The 20,873-nt window shown below is 38.3% G+C and overlaps 1 protein-coding gene across 1 annotated transcript in view; it reads right to left on the bottom strand.

The window, feature by feature from the left end:
- The window catches only part of FLRT2 (fibronectin leucine rich transmembrane protein 2), a 308,451-nt gene extending 288,533 nt beyond the window's left edge, over positions 1-19,918 (bottom strand). The window contains exon 1 of the mRNA XM_044074634.1: positions 18,192-19,918. The gene's annotated coding sequence lies outside the window, so the exon portion shown is untranslated. The remainder of the gene's footprint in view (positions 1-18,191) is intronic.
- Positions 19,919-20,873: the final 955 nt, after the last annotated feature.

The following is a 20,873-nucleotide window of genomic DNA, read 5'->3' as shown; positions in this document are numbered from 1 at the left end:
ACACACACACACACACACATATTTAGATTTATTATTTATTACTTCTACTTTGTACTTTTTGTGACTTCTAAAATAAATGACATGGGCATTGCTTGTTAAAAGAGAGTTGGAAAACAATTCTGGCATTAACTCTAACACTTATGTGACGTGGAATGTTATACCTCCATCAGCGTACAAACATTTCTTATTCCAGAGCATTTTCTGAAAAATACACTTAAAACAGATTAGATAAACAAATGTAATATTTTGTGAACAATGAAGTCTATTAAAACTGCAGAAATAGCAAGGCTAACAGTAAGAAATATTCTTTACAGTCATAACAGTTGGTGCATTCCTAGTCATTTCCATAAATATTATAATAGTGTAAAATGCGCACAAACCCCAAATTATACTTTTATAAACTTTCACAAACTTTCACATCTTGAAAACTGAACAACCTAGATATATCTTGTTAGTCAGAAATAAGTTTTCACATGACAACAATCAGTTCCTCTACAAGTGAATGTTTATTGAGATATTTACAGAAATACAAAAACATATGTGTAATTGTATAATTAGCAAAACAAGTAATACTGGATATCTCTCAAGATGTTAACTTACAGTGCAAATATCAAAGACAGTTTTCTTCTTTCACCAAATGTCATGCTACAGCTTGTAATTTACTCAGGTTTTGAAGTATTAAGTACATATGGAAATATGGAAATATTGTATTCCGCGGTGGTGCAGTGGTAGCATTGTTGCCTCACAACAAGAGGTTCTCCCGTTCTATTCTCGGCTAGAGTATGGGGAGTGCCTTCTGTGTGGAGTCTGCATGTCCTCCCCGTGGTTGGGTGGGCGTTCAAAAGACATGCGTAAATGGGCGTACCTTCTTTGAAGGTTGAATGTCAAGCTGGCACCTTGGCATTTGTCAAAATCTATTGCCAATCATTAGCGGACCGGAGTTCTGCTGTGGCGACCCCTAACCGGGAAAAGCCAAAAGACAACAACAAGTACATATGGAAATATTGCTAATTTTCATAATTACTAGCAAACAGCTAGCAATATTTCCAATAAAATGTGATACAAACCAGCAGTTTTAGTGAATGATCTTGTCTCCCACAGTATGGGTGTGAACTGGGAGTATACGAAAAGGGCATTTTAGGTGTGAGTGAGTTAATTGTGATAGGATAGTGCATCTTGTTTGAAAATTTTACTTCGACTCTGTACCAAATTCTATTTCTGTACTTACTGGGAATTTAGTATAGTTGTTTTCTTGTTCTTTAATCATGTGCCAACATATTCCATTCCTCTGAATTTCCATCCAGTGGAGCTACTGAGACAGACACTATATTTGCATTTTCCCAGGTTTCTTATCTCACTTATGTAAAAAGGCAGTCAGTTTAATCTGCTATAGAATAATATACGATACTGATACATTAAACTGTTTTAACAAACTAAAGGGAATGGATGACATATTACATCAATCTGTTATACAATCATATACCACTACAGTCCCTTGTATTGTGAAATTACTTGTATAACTTAGTTGTAGAAATCTTATAAAAAAGCAAAACTGAAATATTATGTATATTTGTCCTACCATGTCCTTGACCCCTATTAATGTTGCACATGTTCATAAGTAAAGAAATGGGTCATCTTATCTGACATTGTAAAGAAATGTATTCCTTATTACCCTGTTAAAATCCTCTAATACTGCGAGACGGAGCTCTTAAATAGTACAGGTTTTCTCGTACTTTTCTGACAGGTTCTGTCTCTTTCTGTGCTTATATCATTTGAAGTGTGTTCTTTGTAAACATTGCAGTATTCTAACTGGATTGCAGATGTTACCCATCAAGAGACTAGAACATTCAATGGGCTTCACAGACATGCACTGCAGGAGACATCTTGTTTAACAAACAGTCAGATATGTGGTTTGCTGATTCATTAGGTAGCAAGGAGTTACACGTACACAGGTGATTTGGAACTGGTGCCTTCATAACAATGGTGCACCACTTACAGCATTTGTGTGTGTGTGTGTGTATGTGTGTGTGCGTGTGTAGATCTGTATACACACACACACATACACACCCACACACAGTGCATATTGCATATAGATGCTGCACAAGGCAATGAACTTTCCATGTAGTATCCTGCAGCATGCATTAATCCACATAAAGCTAGGAGTATTCCTTATTAATATTTTCCTTTATTAACTTCAAGTGTAGAGCATATTTCTTATAAACCATCTTTTAAGTGACTCGGGTCATGATGTTATTTGTTTTTAGGGAGCATTGCTTTACAAAATGAATACGGCATACTTAACTGAATATTGTGAACTATTTTGAATTTGTAATAGTAAATGACAGATTTTCTGCTGACAAGGTTGAACATTTACTTCTTTGTAGTGGTTACTGAAAACATCTATAATAAGACAACAAGCATTTAGACACAGTAGGCTAATCATTGAACAGACTTTAGCGCAAAGTACAACACACACACACACACACACACACACACACACACACACGCATGCACATGACACACAATACACACACAGACACGCATGCACACACAGACACGCATGCACACACAGACACGCATGCACACACAGACACACACACACACACACACACACACATACACACACACACACATGCATACAGACACAGACACACACACACGCACACACATGCATACAGACACACACACGGACACAAACACACACACACCTCTACTCCCAGATAAGAAGTCCTTAACTACCTCTGTACAGTGAATCCCCTCAGCACATCTGTACTGCAAACATTTCTACCAATCCAATCTAGTTCCTGGACATAAATCATTTAGTGCAGTGCCATTGCCTGTGGCCCTATCCCATATCACATTCTGTCACCTTCCAAACTGCAGCCACTTTGTCCTCCCCCATTATCACTGCCACCCACATCACCCCCAATTATCACTGCTGCCCATGTCACCCCCATTATCACTGCTGCCCATGTTACCCCATTTATCACTGCTGTCCATGTCGCCCCCAATCATCACTGCTGCCCATGTCACCCCCAGTTATCGCTGCTGCCCATGTCACCCCCAGTTATCGCTGCTGCCCATGTCACCTCCAGTTATCACTATTGCCCATGTCACCCCCAATTATCACTGCTGCCCATGTTTCCTCCAGTTATCACTGTTGCCCATGTCAACCCAATTATCACTGCTGACCATGTCCCCTCCAGTTATCACTGCTGCCCATGTCACACATGTTCTTTACAAGTCTGCTGCATTCTTCGGACAGCAGCCCCCACCCCTACAGAATCCTGGTGACAGACATACCTACCTGTCATTCATTCTACATCCAAAGCAGAATGTTTAACACAAATTTCCACAAGATGTAACCCTGAACAAATGTGTGGCCCATGGATCCTTTGCTATTTGCATTCAGTTGCAACATTGCTAAGGTAGTGTAGTGTACTATGTGGTATAAGCCCTGCATATGCCAATGCCACATAAGCCATAGTATAAAATATATGTAGCAGGATGGCATGGGTGACACCCGCAACCATCTTCTTTTTTGTGCATAGTTTCTGGGTTAGGTCTTATAGTCTGATGCATAAACCACTGTTGTCCTCAAAGAAGGGGCAGTTCGCTTATATCTTTGGTGATTAGATCCACATAATGGGAGGTAGCAATCGGAGAGCAGCTTGGTCCTGTCAAGTTCAGAGACAGTATCCCTCTGCACATACTTTTATTTATGCCTGTCTCAAAACACCTTCTATTGTGTGTGATTTGTTTGAGGTTTTACATTATACTAATCTGACAAGATCAGACAGTACAAAAAGCTAGCGTATTTTCTTTATGTAAAGTGTACACTTCTGTTCTTTCAATTGTCTCTGCATATAAAAACTATCAGTAGCTGATGATGGACATCAAATTATTTATAACCTGCAGCTGCATGTTTATATAACTAAAGACACACATTCTTATCATGTAATCACTGGTTCATTATATGGCACCATACGCAGAGAAAGCAATCTGTATATACCTGGAAGCGATGTGTGTGTCGCTACCCTCCTTCATGGCTGATGTGACTTCATATCAACTCTAGGAGTTTTTATATATACTGAAAATAAGACATTGACACCCCTACTCAGTTCCTTTCAGACAAAATCAAAATTTCTATATGACCTAAAAAGAAGTGAAAATGAACACACAAAAGTAGGTGAGTGTGGCACACATGAATCTTACAAGTAACAAAAAGTGAAGTCTCGAAACATTATTGTTACCCGAGGACACTGAACAATGTACTGCTAAAGAAACCTGGTGTGAGCATATATCTATGAGATCACAAATTGTGGTGGACAGTGACTAGCTGGAAGGCTGGTGGGATCTCTATCTCCATAAATGTTCTTCCGATATCCAGGATAAAAACTAGACAAACAGAGAATTAACCCAAACTATGGTTAGTATTAGAACAAACATGAATATAGTGCAGTGTTACTGTACCCCTTCCCATGACTCTGGATTAATCTAAGGAGCCTTGAAGAAAACTGCAGGGCACACACATCTAATTAAAAAATATCACTTGGGGATTTAATCTGTCCAAACAGTGACTGATCAAACTACTGTTTAAAAAATATATGTGCCCAAGTGTTACTTGACTTCATTGAGGAAAAAGACTTGGAAAAGTTAGCAAACAAGAGGTGACAACATTTTACTCAATGCCTTCAGCAAAATGAGTTCCTACTGTTTTTCCCTACAGGCAGTTTTATTTCTGGTATAGAGTTCAGCCACAACACTGTTGTACCTAATCACAAACTAAGAATTCCACCACTAGCAGGTTTAAGTTTTAGGATTTCTCAAATATTGATTATGAAGAAATAGATAAAATCTATACTCTATCAAGGATGCATAAACAAGACCGGAGGCAATAACTGCATTCTAATAATGAAAGAATGACTCTACAGTTAAATCAGTCCCAGTCAGATGCAAACACCCTTACATATTCAAAAACAAACCCTTCCTGTTTGTGGTGTAAATCCACACAGTTTAACTCAGAAAAAAGGCAGCATTGTTAGTACCACACATACCTCTCAACCTCTTAGAGCAGAAAATCTGGACAAAGCCATAATTAAAAGTGGGACAAAGGCCCAAAAATAGGGACAGTTTTTAAATATTGCTCTTACAAACTTGAAAAATTGATTGAATAATGTTTTGCATTGGCATGAATTTTCTGAAGGGCACGGAGTCTGAAACTCAAATGTCTGTCATTATTTTCTAACTTTAGTCTTTAATGATTTCCTTTTGGCAGAAAACCACAATTTTATGAAAAACAGACCAAAGATATGAGGCAAAAATATGGGCATTCTGTGAAAATCTGTACAGTTGAGAGGTATAGTTACACATTCAAGAAAAAAAAAGCACTATTAATGTTATAGATCCAAGCTTAAACCAGGTTATTAGCGCACCAGCCAGAGAGGCCAATGTACTACATATAATGTGTTTATATAAAGAGGTAATGGAAGTACATTGTGAACTGAGTTTTATCCTGCAACACGGGGAGATCAAGTGATCTACTGATCATTAATCCAGGATATCAACATAAAGTCTTTGTATGGATCAGGTCAAAGTGAAAAACAACTGCATGCGAGAAAAAAAGACTATACAGAATTTAGAAATCACTAAAGGAACTTGAGTTGAGACGTCCGGTTTAACAAAAAATGCAAATGACGTGGGAAATCTTTAAAAGAGAAAATGTTATTTAAGAAAGCTAGGGAATGCTAGTCCTAGGTAAAAAGGGCATTGCTTTCAAATTGTCCTCTGGGTTACATAAGAAATAGAAAGTCAGATGGAAGCACAGTGTAAACAATTTAGCAAACGGAATAAAGAAATACAAAGAGACACAAGGAAATACACTGTAAAGTTGGAAACTGCCTTAGCTATGAATTTTAATGACAAAAATAAAACAATTTCTGAGTATATTAGGCAAGACAGTTTATATTAGCAAACACCTGCAGTATTATCTTGTTAAGAGTGGAAGATTTATTGAGCTGTTGTCAAACTGAATACATTTGAGAACCATTTTAGTAAAAGAACAATATTTCAATTAATAATGAAATTAACAATATTAATGACATAATACAGCGAGTCCCAAGATTTGGAAAAATAAACTTCAGAAAAAACAATTTGCCAACATGCTGTTTTTAGCAGAATAGAAAAAAGAGATGTGTACATATGACAAGTATACTGTCAGGCAATTGTATTACCTCTTCATAAATAAGGGGTTACACTAGGGTCCATATCATTATTGAACTATCAGCTCAAGATACACACTTTTCAACCAAATGGAAAAGATGAATTTGGGTCTGAAAAGAAGAAATGGTTCCCCCACCACCACTTCTGGTCAAAATCCGTATTAGTCCCTGAAGGGAAGGCCATCTTTTCTAAATTATGTGGTACTCTTTCAGAAGGTAAGTGGGCTGTAGGTCTGACAGTTCATGCGGCATAGCTTGATGTAACAAAAGCATTTTATGTGATCCTACTTGTAGGTTTACTGTAAAAGCTGTAAGAGGTGAAACAACTGGCATCCTGTTAACAACATTGACGATAGGTGGAACACAATGCATATGATCATTGGGTGATTATCTGGACACAGTGCATCTGATCATTGGATGACTACATGGTTCAGTACTATCCCTTTGCAATTTGGTATTGTCTTTTCAGAAATAAAGGAGGGGAACCATCAATGGATAATTAATAACAATAAACAATAATAATAATAAAATAATAATAACAACAACAATAACCATTTGTTAACCAGGAAGGCCCCAGACACACAGACCATTTTCAGGGGTGAACTGGGAGCAACGTCTGCTTAAGTAGCATGGATGGCAAATGTGCAGCAAATGCAGAGAAGGAAGTGCTAGTACATCCACCGTAATGCGATGGAGATGCTTGACATTGCATATATTGTATTTAATGTACAGAATGTAGTGTCCTATTATTAGTACATCCACCATAGTGTGACAGGGACCTTTGACATTGCACATATTGTATTTAATGTACAGAATGTAGTGTCCTAGTATTAGTACATCCACCATAGTGTGACAGGGACCTTTGACATTGCACATATTGTATTTAATGTACAGAATGTAATGTCAAAGGTCCCTGTCACACTATGGTGGATGTACTAATACTAAGACACTACATTCTGTACATTAAACACAATATGTGCAATGTCAGTCTGTCACACTATGGATGTATCATTAGACACTACATTCTGTACATTAAATACAATATATGCAGTGTCCTAGTATTAGTACATCCACCATAGTGTGACAGGGACCTTTGACATTGCACATATTGTATTTAATGTACAGAATGTAGTCTCCTAGTATTAGTACGTCCATCATAGTGTGACAGGGACCTTTGACATTGCACATAGTGCATTTAATGTACAGAATGTAGTGTCCTAATGCTAGTACATCCACCATAGTGTGACGGGGACCTTTGACATTGCACATATTGCATTTAATGTACAGAATGTAGTCTCCTAGTATTAGTACATCCACCATAGTGTGACGGGGACCTTTGACATTGCATATATTGCATTTAATGTACAGAATGTAGTGTCCTAATGCTAGTACATCCACCATAGTGTGATAGGGCCATTCGACATTGCACATATTGCATTTAATGTACAGAAATGTAGTGTCTTAGTGACAGTACATCCACCATAGTGTGACAGAGACATTTGACATTGCACATATGGTGCAGGATGGTGCAATGGCGCAGCGGTACCGTTGTTGCCTCACAGCAAGAGGCTCTCCGGTTTGATTCTCAGCTGGGGTGCCTTCTGTGCAGAGTCTTCATGTCCTCCCTGCATTAGTGTGGGTTTCCTCCAGGTGCTCCATTTTCCTCCCACGTTACAAAGTCATGTGTCTGGAGCATTTCTCCTCTGGCCTCCGCTGAAAATTGGCTTTGTCCCAAGTTGGACTTTCCCAGTTAACAAATGTTAAATCAATAATATATATATATATATATATATATATATATATTGCATTTAAAGTACAGAAATGTAGTGTCTTACGCTCTGGGAATAATGAGAACTTTGACTACAAGTGTGATGGCCACATTCTTAAAACAAAGACTGTTATAAGGAACCCTAATGCACATTCTTAAAACAAACACTCTTATAAGGAACCCTAACATACTTAAGCAGCTGCAGTTTGGATAACAATGTTTCTGTAATGGTCAGGAATGTTACTAAATGGAATATAAGGTAAATAAATAGTCTGTCCTATAGAAAGTAACATCACTGGGAACATTAAACTACACAGATAAGTTAAGAGAGCTGTAATTGTACTCTGTGCTATACAAGCTCCTGGGGTGATAAGCACCTGGTCGGACTTGCATGTTACTATGTCTGGAACATACAGCTATGGAGCTAAAGCCAGGATGGGTAACTTGCTACTAACATTAACTATAAACAGAAAGACACCAAAGGATTATATACCTGCAATGTCTTTTTTTTTTTTAAAGAACTCGTTAGATTATTTTATGGGTGGCAAGACCAGCATCCTTCAAGAAGATTGGTGTATCATAAAGCTTGACATTCAAACCTAGGAACTTCTCTTTAGAAATGGCATTTACACTTTAACATGAAATGGTTTATTTGTTTTGGGGATCTTAGTTTTGTAAAAGATACCACTGTGATTGAGCATTGTGTACCTCCAACCATGAATGACAGCCAGTTTTACTAAGAGTGTAATGTTTGCACACTGCAGTTGATAATGACTCTGCTCAATTAGATTTGTATTTATTTATTTGCAAGCATGTACTCTGCATGTTTGTTTGTGTCTTTCGGCTTTTCCCGGTTAGGGGTCGCCACAGCGGAACTCCGGTCTGCTAATGATTGGCAGTAGATTTTTACGTACTGGCTTGCCGGGCCTAACGCACAACCTTCAATGAAGGAACGCCATTAGGTAAATAATGCCTATGGCATTACACCTTTAAATAATTCCAGTGGTGTTACACCTTTAACTATACCTAGTTCAATGTGTTTAGATAACTAAAATTCATATACAAAAAATGAGCATTGAGCCAATATAAGACTCAAACTGTACTTTGCTATGACTGTTTATCTCTGACTTCTTGCCCTGGGTTGTTATTGAAATGGGTCATTGCATCAATTTATTTAACAAATGTAATACATAAATAAATAAATGCAATCAAAACATGAAGTGGCAGTATATTTTAATTGGCACATACTAAATGAACAGCATTGTTTTCTGTAAATAAAGAACAAGCATGTAAGCTTTATTACATTTTGAGTTTTCACAACTAACAGTTGCCTATGGCATGATAGCAACTTCGTATTTCTTGTATAAGGATCACATTCTCCATTGGTGCTGATCGATCTGAGATTCTACTTTTGTGTCACTACTTATGCAAATATGCTGAAATCTAATTTTTTAGGTGAAGAAACACTGTTTTATAAAGTAGATGAATGTTACTAAGCCATTCTAGATTATATATAGTTTTCTTCTCCTATCTAAGCCTATTTTAGCTCACATACACATAGTTACACATGCACTCATAAACACCCATGTACAGAAACATAGAAATGTACATGCGGGTACATACTTACATGCATGCGGTTTAAGGATCATTAGCACATTGATATTGTTTGTTGGCAGACAGGAAAACAAGAGCATCTTAACAAGCATTTATGTGTTTTGACCTACAGATACTGATAGCTAAAATAGTAGATAAATGTGAAAATATCTTCCTAATAATTTTGTCCAACAACACTGAACGTAGTCACAAACAGGAAGAAGGGCAAAAACAGGAAGAAGGGGGAACTAGGCGGCAGATTTTTATTGGCAAACATGAAATAGTTTTGCTTTTCTGCTTGTCATTTGTGTTACAAGGAGCACCTTTCGTAGACAGAGGGCAGCATTAGACTGCATTTGAACTACAGAAATATTTGCTCTTTCTTTTTTCCCCTCTTCAGCCTTGTTAATTTAATAAAACAAGGTAACATTTAGGTAGGCAGAAGACAAGTCTGGCTTACCATAGCAGGAAGACAAGAAACTCTACAATATACATTTGCAATCAGACATTTTGCAAGATATATGGATAGTTTATATTATTTCAATTCCTATAGGCTTCAGTGGTGCACAATTCAGAAGTCACTTCAGCATTTTAAGTGCAGTTCCAACAGTGCTACAGATCAGAAATAAATAATTGCAATGTTAAAAGGGGTTATAATAAGTAATTAAGATATAAAATGATGCAAATTGTTATGGTTATGCCTTCTCCTAGGAAAATGCCCAAGTGTGTGTGTGTGTGTGTGTGTGTGTGTGTGTGTGTGTGTGCGCATGTCTATATGTCTGTATAAATGACCATGTGTGTTTGTGTGTCAGTCTGTCAGTATATATGACTGTGTGTGTGTGTGCACATGTCTACATGTCTGTATAAATGACCATGTGTGTTTGTGTGTCAGTCTGTCAGTATATATGACTGTGTGTGTGTGTGTGTGTGTGTGTGTGTGTAGTTATATCAGATATGCGAGTTTTAACCTTACTCGCCTTGTAACTTAATGTTGATGAAGGTCATAATCCAGGTACTCGAGATGAAATCCATACATGCCTACAGACTTAAAACCTTTGTTTCATATCCCCCCCCAAAAAAAACCAAACATTCGACTTAGAAAAGAGATTAGCTTAATAGTTATGCACAGGCCTGAAATCCTGAAGAGTTTGCAGCCTCTAGGATATTGACAAAAGGCAGAGGATTTCATGACACTGCAGTGCTGTTCCCTTCAGAGTTCTGGGGCTTTTAGCAGGGTAGCTTCTCATAGCAAAAACAAGAAGTCAATGAAAAGAGAGCTCAGCCTAAGGAATCAAGATATTCAACTTAGGAAACTGGAGATACAAAGGGATACACAACATAAAGAAATGGGGAGATTTATTCAATTTTCTACAAACTAAGGTACTCTCAGTACACATTTAAGGCTAGAACCTGAGCCAGGTTTACTTTATGGAGGTAGCTACCTTTGTAGGATAACTATTCCCTCCAACACCTTGCATGTGTGGAGGACTGGATATCAACACACATGTGATGCACAGATTGTGTTACACGATTTAAGTGTGCATATGTGCAAGGCACAGATCAGTATATTCATGTATCTGAGCACTTGATTAAAAACAGGTAGAAAAGGTGAACCAAAAAACACAGTTCAGCAATCTGCTATACAGAAATGTTTTTGCAAAAGCTTCTTATGAGCTATACGCTCCTTCATGTAACTCACTAAGGTAACTGCCCAGAAGAGGAAGTCCATTCATAAAACATTACAGTTCAGAGTTACACCATGACATTACACAAGGACTGGACTCGTATGAAAAAAAAGACAAGATCATAAATAAAGTAAAATATGTTGACATTGATGGGTCAGCTGAAATACAGTCTTATTATTTGTGTCATTTTTTTCAACTACACTATTTTTATAAAGAGGTAACCAGTAATCTTGAATGCCTCTGTGCAAGAGATGCTCCTACTGATAGGACCCAAACAAATCCCACTGCAGTCAGATGCCCGTAGATATCATGGCAACCATTATTTTTACTTCTCTGCACCTGATTCTGTTTGAAAACCGTGCCCCTTTCAGGATTCCTTTACAGACAAGTGTGATTTACTATGGAATAATGTCAAAAATGAAAGTTATACACCTAATATTTTATCATGAAACACACTTGGGTGGGGGACACTCACTATAGAAGATTTATATCAAAGAATATTTTCATTTTTTCTTCAATACTATATACCTTTGTTGATGATTTTATAAGCCTAGCATTTAATTTCGGAGTTAAGCAACTGTGGAACTTGGAAACAGTGGGATATTTTGAAGCATTTGCCTTGAGTAACAGAATCACCTCAGTCCTACTCTGTTAATCTCAACAACTTCTGTATAACAATGAACTGAGCTGATAAATATGATTGCACTGTACTTCGGATAAAGCACAACTAAGAGTGAATACTGTATAAATAATTATCCTACCTCCGTGTCTTGGACTGCACACCCATGTTCTAGTCTCTCCCTAAAAGTACTTGCATAAAACTCACAAACAGAAATAGAATTTTAATCAGAAAATGTGAGCTAGGCACTCTAGACAGGGCTATTATATGACTATATACATTCTCTTCTGACGTTAACGCAAAGATGTTACATTTGAAGGAATTTTAAGTCTAGCATGCCTACACAATTCCATTTTTCCTCAGAACATTTGCAGTTCTTTTTGCACTTATTTACACATACAGATTAATAGGCACAAATATTACCATTCAAATGTTATAAAAAATCCGTTTAATTTGAAAATTGTATAATTTGGTAATACTTTTTACATATTAGACAATTCATTATATGGCATGCACATATCCTTACTGGTTAGTCAAACATTTGCTTGTTGCTAAGAATCTGTCAAATCTTACTTCTAATTTTGAGCAGATGAGCTTAAACAATGCTTAAGGTTAGTATACGTGTTAATTTTAGAACCACATCAAGAACCACATAAACTCCAAGTTGGGGGTCACATGATTCATGAAAGGAAGCTCGGTCAGGGCAAAAAGAATGTCTAGTAATGTTAGATGCTATAGTTTAATCATGACGTCTGTAAATTTCATTCTGGCAAGGGTGTAGCGTAACACAATATACGTATTAAACGAGTGGTCATCACATTAAAGGAAAATAAAATGGAAGACTGAATATTCCCAAACATAAGCAAGGGAGAGGGCAGCTTTTTCATAAAAATTAAAGCTACTGAGAGAAGAGCCAGACTACTGATCACTTCTACAAATGCTTCTTCTGTCACAGTGCAGGGTATGGAAGTTCTAGACCTTAGTATGGAGAGTAAAGTTCAACAAGTATACAAATGCAGTGTTACTTAAAAGGGCATGGCTTGGCGGTACAATCAATGAATTGGAAGAGGAAAATGTATCATTTCCAAAAATGTTACTCCTGTCAAAGTGTACAGCATAGAGGTACCAGCCCTAAACAGGAAAAGGAAAACTGACCCTGTACACAAACACTTCCTTGGTCAAAACACATGGCATGGATGATGGAAGTACTATCCCTGAGACACAATAAGAAAACTATACACACAAATACTTCCTCAAAGGATAGAGTATGTATGGAGGCTCCAGCCCTGAATGTGACAACGAAAACTGATCACATATACCGACCCTTCATCCTCCAAAGGGCAGGACATAAATGTACCACACTCTCAGAAGAAAAGGAAGGAGAACACACATCATGAAAGTGAAGGAAGTGTAACAGACAGCCAGAGAAGAATCCTAACAATGTTAACAAGAAAGAAAAAAAGGTCATAGAAGGAAGATTTCCAAAATATGAACAATGTGTCACAGTAGAACGCTTCATTTGCCATTACCTTCATGTTTTTCACAAATGTCTTTCTGACAATATATTCTTTTGTTAAAATTGTATGTATGTATATATTGTTTTAGATTTTTTCTTGAGACATTTTTGATAGTCTGTTAAATAGTTCAAATGTGTTTTCATTTGTCTTCTTAAATTTATTTGGGTATTCAGAAGGAAATGTGTGCTTCATACATTTGACTCTGTACACACAGACATACACACACAATATATGTATGTATAGACAAACGGCATGCTCTGCTTATCACAAGCTGTGATTCACTCCTGGGAAAGAATGTCTTACTTTATGCTGCTGAGTAATTTCTGTATCTGGGGTGGTTTGCTGTTCATGGTTAAAGTGAGGGGAATTTGGAGGCTGATCAACAGATGTAGGTAGCAATGGTTAGGCAGCAGTCAATGTGTCAAACTGTGTTTGTATGCAAGAACTAACTTGGAAATGGAACGCTAGACGTCTTTGGATCCTCACAGATCAGTAGGCTAGTAAGTACATAGGAATCTATGAACTGAGACCCAAGGTGACTCACCTATGATCAACAGATACTAAAAGATTGCCATCACAGACACGTGCATGACATATGACATTCCCTTGCAGATTAGCTGGACTCGGTAGCTGCTAACAGCAAAGAGAGAAGTTCATTAATCCAGAGCAGTCATGACAGAGTCACTTACCTGGCATGTGAATAGTCAGTTGAGGTGATCTGCTTATCCGGTGAAGATGCCTTTAGGACCCTTCTTCAGGAGGTGCACATAGCACTACACACTGGGAAAAAGTCCATGACATGCTCAGGGTACAGTGGAATGATTTTATTGTGGGGATTTCCTGAGAAAATGTAGGAATCCAACAGTTTATAGAGTAGTCTGGAGAGTGTTAGCAAGGATAGAGAAATTTGGTCTGCCCTGTTCAGATTGCTGTCACCAAGACTATCACCAACAAAAGAAGCACAGAAAATAGACATGGACAGATATTAATGAAAGTTGGTGTATGTGTATGTGTGTGTGTGTGTGTGTGTGTGTGTGTGTGTGTGTGTGTGTGTGTGTGTGAGGATAAGTAGTGTGCTTGCATATGTATGTGAAATATATGTGTGTATAAAGTTCATATTTTGTTAAGTACATGTATGTACATATCTTGTATATTCATACTTCTGTCTTGTTAAACATCTACATACAAACACACATACAAGTTAGATTTACACATATTATATACACACGTATGTATATATATATATATATATATATATATATATATATATATATATATATACATACATACATACACACACACACATACATACATGAAACTCAAAGGTATGAATATTTTCATATTTTTATTTCCACATGCACCTATGAAAACTGCATTTTTACTTAATACTGACTAATCAGATGACTAACTGACAATATCCCCTTTACAAAAACAAACCAAGACATGAAGTAATGCCACTATTTTCGCATCCCTTGTTCATTTATTGATGAAGATGTTGTCTCCTGAGATGCATGTGTTTTCAGGAGGTAACCATCCTTTACACGTTGCACCATTTTGCTATTTGAATAAATAAAAATGCAAGTCACACCTCTGCTCATCAATAACCAGGTTTACAAACAAGTTATTATAGTGCTGCAGTAGCTCGAATGCCCAAAGGGTGTTCTGTTTATGAAGTACATAAAACCTTGACAAATTGCACATTTTCGCAGCAGAATTAAGACTTTTATTCCCATAATATAAGCAGGAGGCTTGTCATTTTGGTTTCCAGCTGGAAATGACATATTGCGATTGTACAATAGGATCACAGAGGGGCATTTTTGTGATACTTCCAAAGAAAACAAGCAGAAGTGATAGATATAATTAGAAACTGACTAATTCTTATTCCTTGGACTGCTTTCTGTTCTCTGTAACCATTTTACATCGCTAGGCTTTGTTGTCAGATGCTACAGACTGTTTCCGGAAATTTGCAGTCTTTGAGAAAAGCTGAACTGCATACAGTAGCTGTGATCACATCGTGACAGACAGCAATAACAGCTTAAACCATTAACAGAAAAAAATATAAAATTGTATATGTAGGTGGTTTTTGACTAATGTTGTCAAGAATTCAATGTTGCAACCCAATTTGTTGTAGAAAATTCACTTTATATCCCTGAGAACTGCTGTTCAGAAATTTACAACTGCTTAAGGCATCATAAATCAAGTTGCTTCTGAGATTACAAATTATAGTCATAACTATTTTACTCAAAAACAGAACAATGTGTGACTGATGGTTACTAGGCACCTCTCTGGACATAGCATTTTTCCTATATTTGCAAAAGGAAATTATTGTATGGGGATTTGTGTTCATGCATAGTCATAATACAACTTTTAAGTTTTTCAATAAGTAGTTAAAAAAAGTTACTGGCTGCACGCATTGAGAAAGGCTAGCTAGTAAAATTATTTAATCTCTTTGGTTCGTATTTTTTATTAAAAGTCTTACAAGATTATTGGAGTTTACAAGATAATTTTAAATGAGCTTGTTCATAACCAGCGTTGTGTGTTTCTTTACTGAGATAGTAACATTGAAGGGATGCTGGGATTCCTACTGTTTTAAATGCAGTTAATGTACATCCAGAAGTAATCAAACACATATGAAAATAATCTGTCTTGTAAGAAACATGTATGTGTGTATGTATGTGTGTGTGTGTGTGTGTGTGTGTGTATGTATGTATGTATGTATGTATGTGTGTGTGTGTGTATGTATGTATGTATGTATGTATGTGTGTGTGTATGTGTATGTGTGTGTGTGTGTGTGTGTGTGTGTGTGTATGTATGTGTGTGTGTGTGTGTGTGTGTGTGTGTGTGTGTATGTATGTATGTATGTATGTGTGTGTGTATGTATGTATGTATGTATGTATGTGTGTGTGTGTGTGTGTGTGTGTGTGTATGCATGCAAGTGCAAATTAATCCTTTAGAAAGTGATGGTCTGAAGTACACTATCTAAGGCAGAATCCAATTGCTTATGTATTATAATTTTAAAATAAATCATATACCTATCAATTTATCTGTCTATCTATATGTTCGTATTAATGAACGGTTGACCACAATTATCAAGTACTTTACTTTTCACAATCCAAAGACCTTATATAATTAAAAGTATTTTTATTATTTCCCTGTGAGATGATTGTAGGCAAAGGCAGGTAAAGTTACTAGGAGTACAAAAAAGGCATTTTTAGGCTATTATTTAAAATGTCAATAACATAACTCACAGTGACAAGAGAGCTGATGACGGTGTACTCTGGTTTATGGAGCACAGAGATTCATACAATAAGGCAAGATGGAGCTCATGTAGGAAAACATGCAGTTGCATAAGCTATCAGCTATGGGCACCGTGCAGTTAAAAGTTTATTTTCATTTGTCACTTTTCTTTTACTTGTGACTTTTAAGACGAATTTAAACAGAGTGAAAAATGCAGAACTGAGTAAATCTGTCATGCTTATCTCAGCACTAGACTAAACAACCATGAGGAAAATAAATATTGAAGCACGACTTACATATGATCGTGGTGTACGAAACAGTGTTCATTTTATTATCTCTTTCCAAAAACAAAAATCTGAAATTACTGAAGACCAGCAAGCTGAGCAAAACACGTCCTCCTTTTCATGCTGTTTTTCTTTGGAGATAAATTTTACTGAAACCCCAAATGAAATTACCAGTTTGTTCATTTAGACCCCCCACCCTATTTGGTTTTCACTGTCATTAACCTATAATTTGATAAACAGATGTGAAGCATAGGGTACCAACCCAGATCTGCTTAACTTAACTGAGTGCACCAAAAATGCTGTTGTGTATTGCAGTCCTGGTTCTTTTTAATCCGAGCTGTAACGTGTCTTTCCTAACACACACACACACACACACACACACACACACACACACACACACACACACCAGAGTGAAGGAAGTGAATGGCCTGACAACTTTGCTGTGGTCATTCTGTTTTATGTAATACATTAAACTCTGGAAGATTTCTGCTTTAAGACTGGAGAATAGTGTCCCAGCCTGGCACTGAAACGTATTTGAGTAACACCTTAACAGCTGCTCATCTGATCCATTTTTATATCAGAGCTGTTGTTCATCTGCCTCAAAATGTCAAATTCAGACATCAGACAGAAGGACTCCTTGCTGGAACCGAGCAGTCTTCTAAGTATAGACTGAATATTTAAAAGGGAATTAACGGGGGAGGGTGCAGATATCATGCACTGCCTGGTTGGCCCTGTTCCTGTTGATATAGAGCTGCTTCATCTATCTGCCCTTGCACAGGCCATGTCTAAATGTTGCCCTTGTCCTTGGTATCTGCAGACACAGCTGCTGATAGCCGTTTTCTCATTCTAGAAAGGCAGACCCAAAGGTCATATCATTCAACATTTCAAATGAAATAATCACATCAATGTAAAATCCATTGTAATCAGCTGCATTGCTAAACTAAATGTGATTTATTTTAATATTGCATCCTAAGACCCCATATGCTAATAAGAAAAATCGCCTAACACCAGTTAAATCCAGGAAAGCTTGCTACGGGGCAATATAATTTCATAAAACGTTTGAGAGCTGAAGCCATTAAGTTCACTCGTTAAGTGACGACCCTTTTTACTCCCCATGCAAGACGAGGAAAGAAGAACCGAGCGCGTTTAAAACCTGACAAATTGCAAACATTAAGAAAACATTTAAATTTGATATATATGTTGAAGTTGTACGTGAATTTTCATATCTTTCTTGCCATTTCAGAAATGAAATGTAATTAAAACATACCTGGAGTGGGTCGCTGGTCCAAGTCTGAAAGCTTCACTTCGCAACCCTTTGGCCATAATCCTAATAAAATATGACCCTCCGGTCCCAAATAACGCGCCCCAATCACATATCCAAAGTAATATCCTGCTGGAAATGTGTCTGTGGTGGTAAACGGTTCATTCCCAAAACCCATGCATTTGAACACCGAGCCCGTTACACCGGCTGCCCGCTGTTGCTGGCATTCAGCACTCCTGAGACACTTGGCAGCGACGGGACTCGAGTCCTAGTTGGATAAGGACATGCAACCGTGACCACAACACAGCTGTTGCAACTCCTCAGGAACAGCGCTGCCACCCCTGCTGCTGTTGATGCTGAAGGGTCCGTGTCCTGCTCTCAGGACTCTCATATGCACTACCTGCTATAGTCCAAGACAGGTGACCAGGGAGCTTAGGGTAGCTGTGGTCACTAAACCGCCCTTCCACTTCTAGGTCTGGCGTGAGTTACTTTTTTTCGTTTACTTATTTTAGCAAACAGGGAGTGCTCACTTTTTATCACGTCGGTGCACTCTAGCGGGACTCCACAATGGATTGCCTCCCTGCTCAGTAAGAACTCAGGCTGTAGTGGACCCTTGCGCTTCCCTTTCTCCTTGCCCTGTCTGGTGGACTTGGAGAGTCTTGTGCTCTTCTGAATATCTTCACGGGTCTGCTTGTTGCAAAAATAGCTTTAACACTTCACTTCTTTGGCTGTAGGTTGTAAACAGCCACTTTAAAAAGAGGAACAAGTACTTCTTCCCCGTTAAAGCTGCACCACCGTGTCGTGCTTTGTCCACTGCGCACTGTGTTAGACCTCTTTCCTTTGAAAATGAGCGACCTTTCTCTTCACTGTTCGTTTCACACAGTCCTGCTCCAGACTTCTTAGCAGTAGCGTTACGTCCAGTTTGCTCTCCTGCACTAGTTCGAATCCAACCTTCCAGCTACGATTGCTGCCAAGAGGTTACCCGTGTAAATGAGGTTTACACGGTACCAAGGTCCAAATGATAAGGTTATGTCCAACTGGTGCCACGTTAACTTGTCCACTGCCCGTAAGTCAAACATTAACTGTCTGTACTTGCATATTGTTCCTTTCCATCACATAACTGCTTTCTGCATTTGTTCCAGAGGTAGCCCCCTTGCAGTCCTGCATGTAGCTCCGTCCTGGACATTAACTAGTACCCCTGAACTAATATGGAAAGCATTCAGAAGACTCGAAACCTGAAATAAGAACAATGATTATCGACAAAAAAAAATGGATTCGGCTGCTGCTTCGCCTAGAGAGGTGTTTGAGACCCGCACCAAGTCGTAGGATACTTAACAGTTCAGGCAACCCAGGTAGGTGTGTACTCCCACGACTTCCTCACTCCAGTGCAGCTCCTCTTCTACTAACATGTCTTGACTGCAAGGCTGAACTGCCAGCAAGGCTGCCTGACACCTCACTAGTCATTTTTAATGCAAGCGGCTGCGTTCTCATCCCCGTTGCCTGACACCCCTGGGAGATGTTTACAGTAATGAACTCCATTGATAAGCATTTATTTCACTCCGTCATGTTTTCTGCCTCGTCCTTCTCTCTAGCTTTCTTTCTCTCCCTCCCCTTCCGCATTCTGTCCTTCTCACAGCCTCTCTGAGCTGCTGCCTCCCACATCCCTACTTTGGAAGAATGCTTGGAAGGTAGGCAGCCGCTAACGTCTGCTTTGCCAGATCCACAGGCTGAGAATGGCTTTAACTCATTGCAGTCCTGATGTCAATACTGCTAGTTAACCCTTGGACACCATCACCCCCCCCCCCCCCCCCCAAAAAAAATAAAAATAAAATCACCCAGCCAGCCAAAGACAGCGTTTTAAAGGGGAAATATCTCTTGGCAATCCTATAACAGTCAGTGCTCTTAACTGGTGCCATGTGCCCCACACCCTTCTTGTCCCGACGTTGCCTCCAGCAGAGGGCGACACTGTGCAGTTTCTCCTCATCCACTGTGAACTCTCACGGCTCCAGTTACTTGTGGGTGGATGTGACTATCAAAACCTGCTGAGAGCACATAAGTACAGAGCTCTTCAAGTAGTTAACCAGGATTCAGGCAACATTTAAATGTCATAAACTGGGTTGATTTTTAATAGGGGTGCAGTTCACTTTAGCAGTTGCTAGTACAACATGGGCTCTATTTAAACAGGATGCGTCAGTCATAGACAAACGGACTACCTGGGCAAAACGTTAAAAAGAGAGAGTTGGGGTCAGAGACACAGCCGAGGAGTGTGAGGAACGGGTTTGTTTGACCTTGGATAAACCATTACTTAAAAACGACCCAATGTAAGCTACCATTATTTAAAAGGCATAGCATAAGTAGAACAACAACCTGTATGCTAAAAGGGGAAAAGAAATGCAGCTGCGAGTTTAGGAAAGGAAATATGCGATGATGAATTCCTAAAACACAATGCAGTAGAAACTAATTGATTGACATTATTCGCTGGTGCTATCCAGACCACAACCCTTGTTAACTCAAACTCAAGGTAGTGTGTGTGTGTGTGTGTGTGTGTGTGGGGGGGGGGGGGGGCATTAGGTATTAGGTACAGGTTTTTAATATTATTCTATTTCGCTTATTGAGAGAAAAACGGGTTTTGCTCCAGTAAGCAGTTTTAGAAAACTAGCAGGCATGAAATATTATCTAGCATTACTA

This window comes from Protopterus annectens, chromosome 6.part0, assembly GCF_019279795.1.
Source record: "Protopterus annectens isolate FY-2018-M chromosome 6.part0, PAN1.0, whole genome shotgun sequence".
NCBI lineage: Eukaryota > Metazoa > Chordata > Ceratodontiformes > Protopteridae > Protopterus > Protopterus annectens.
The sequence above is the reverse complement of the archived record's forward strand: the minus strand, read 5'-3'. Positions and strand labels throughout refer to the sequence as shown.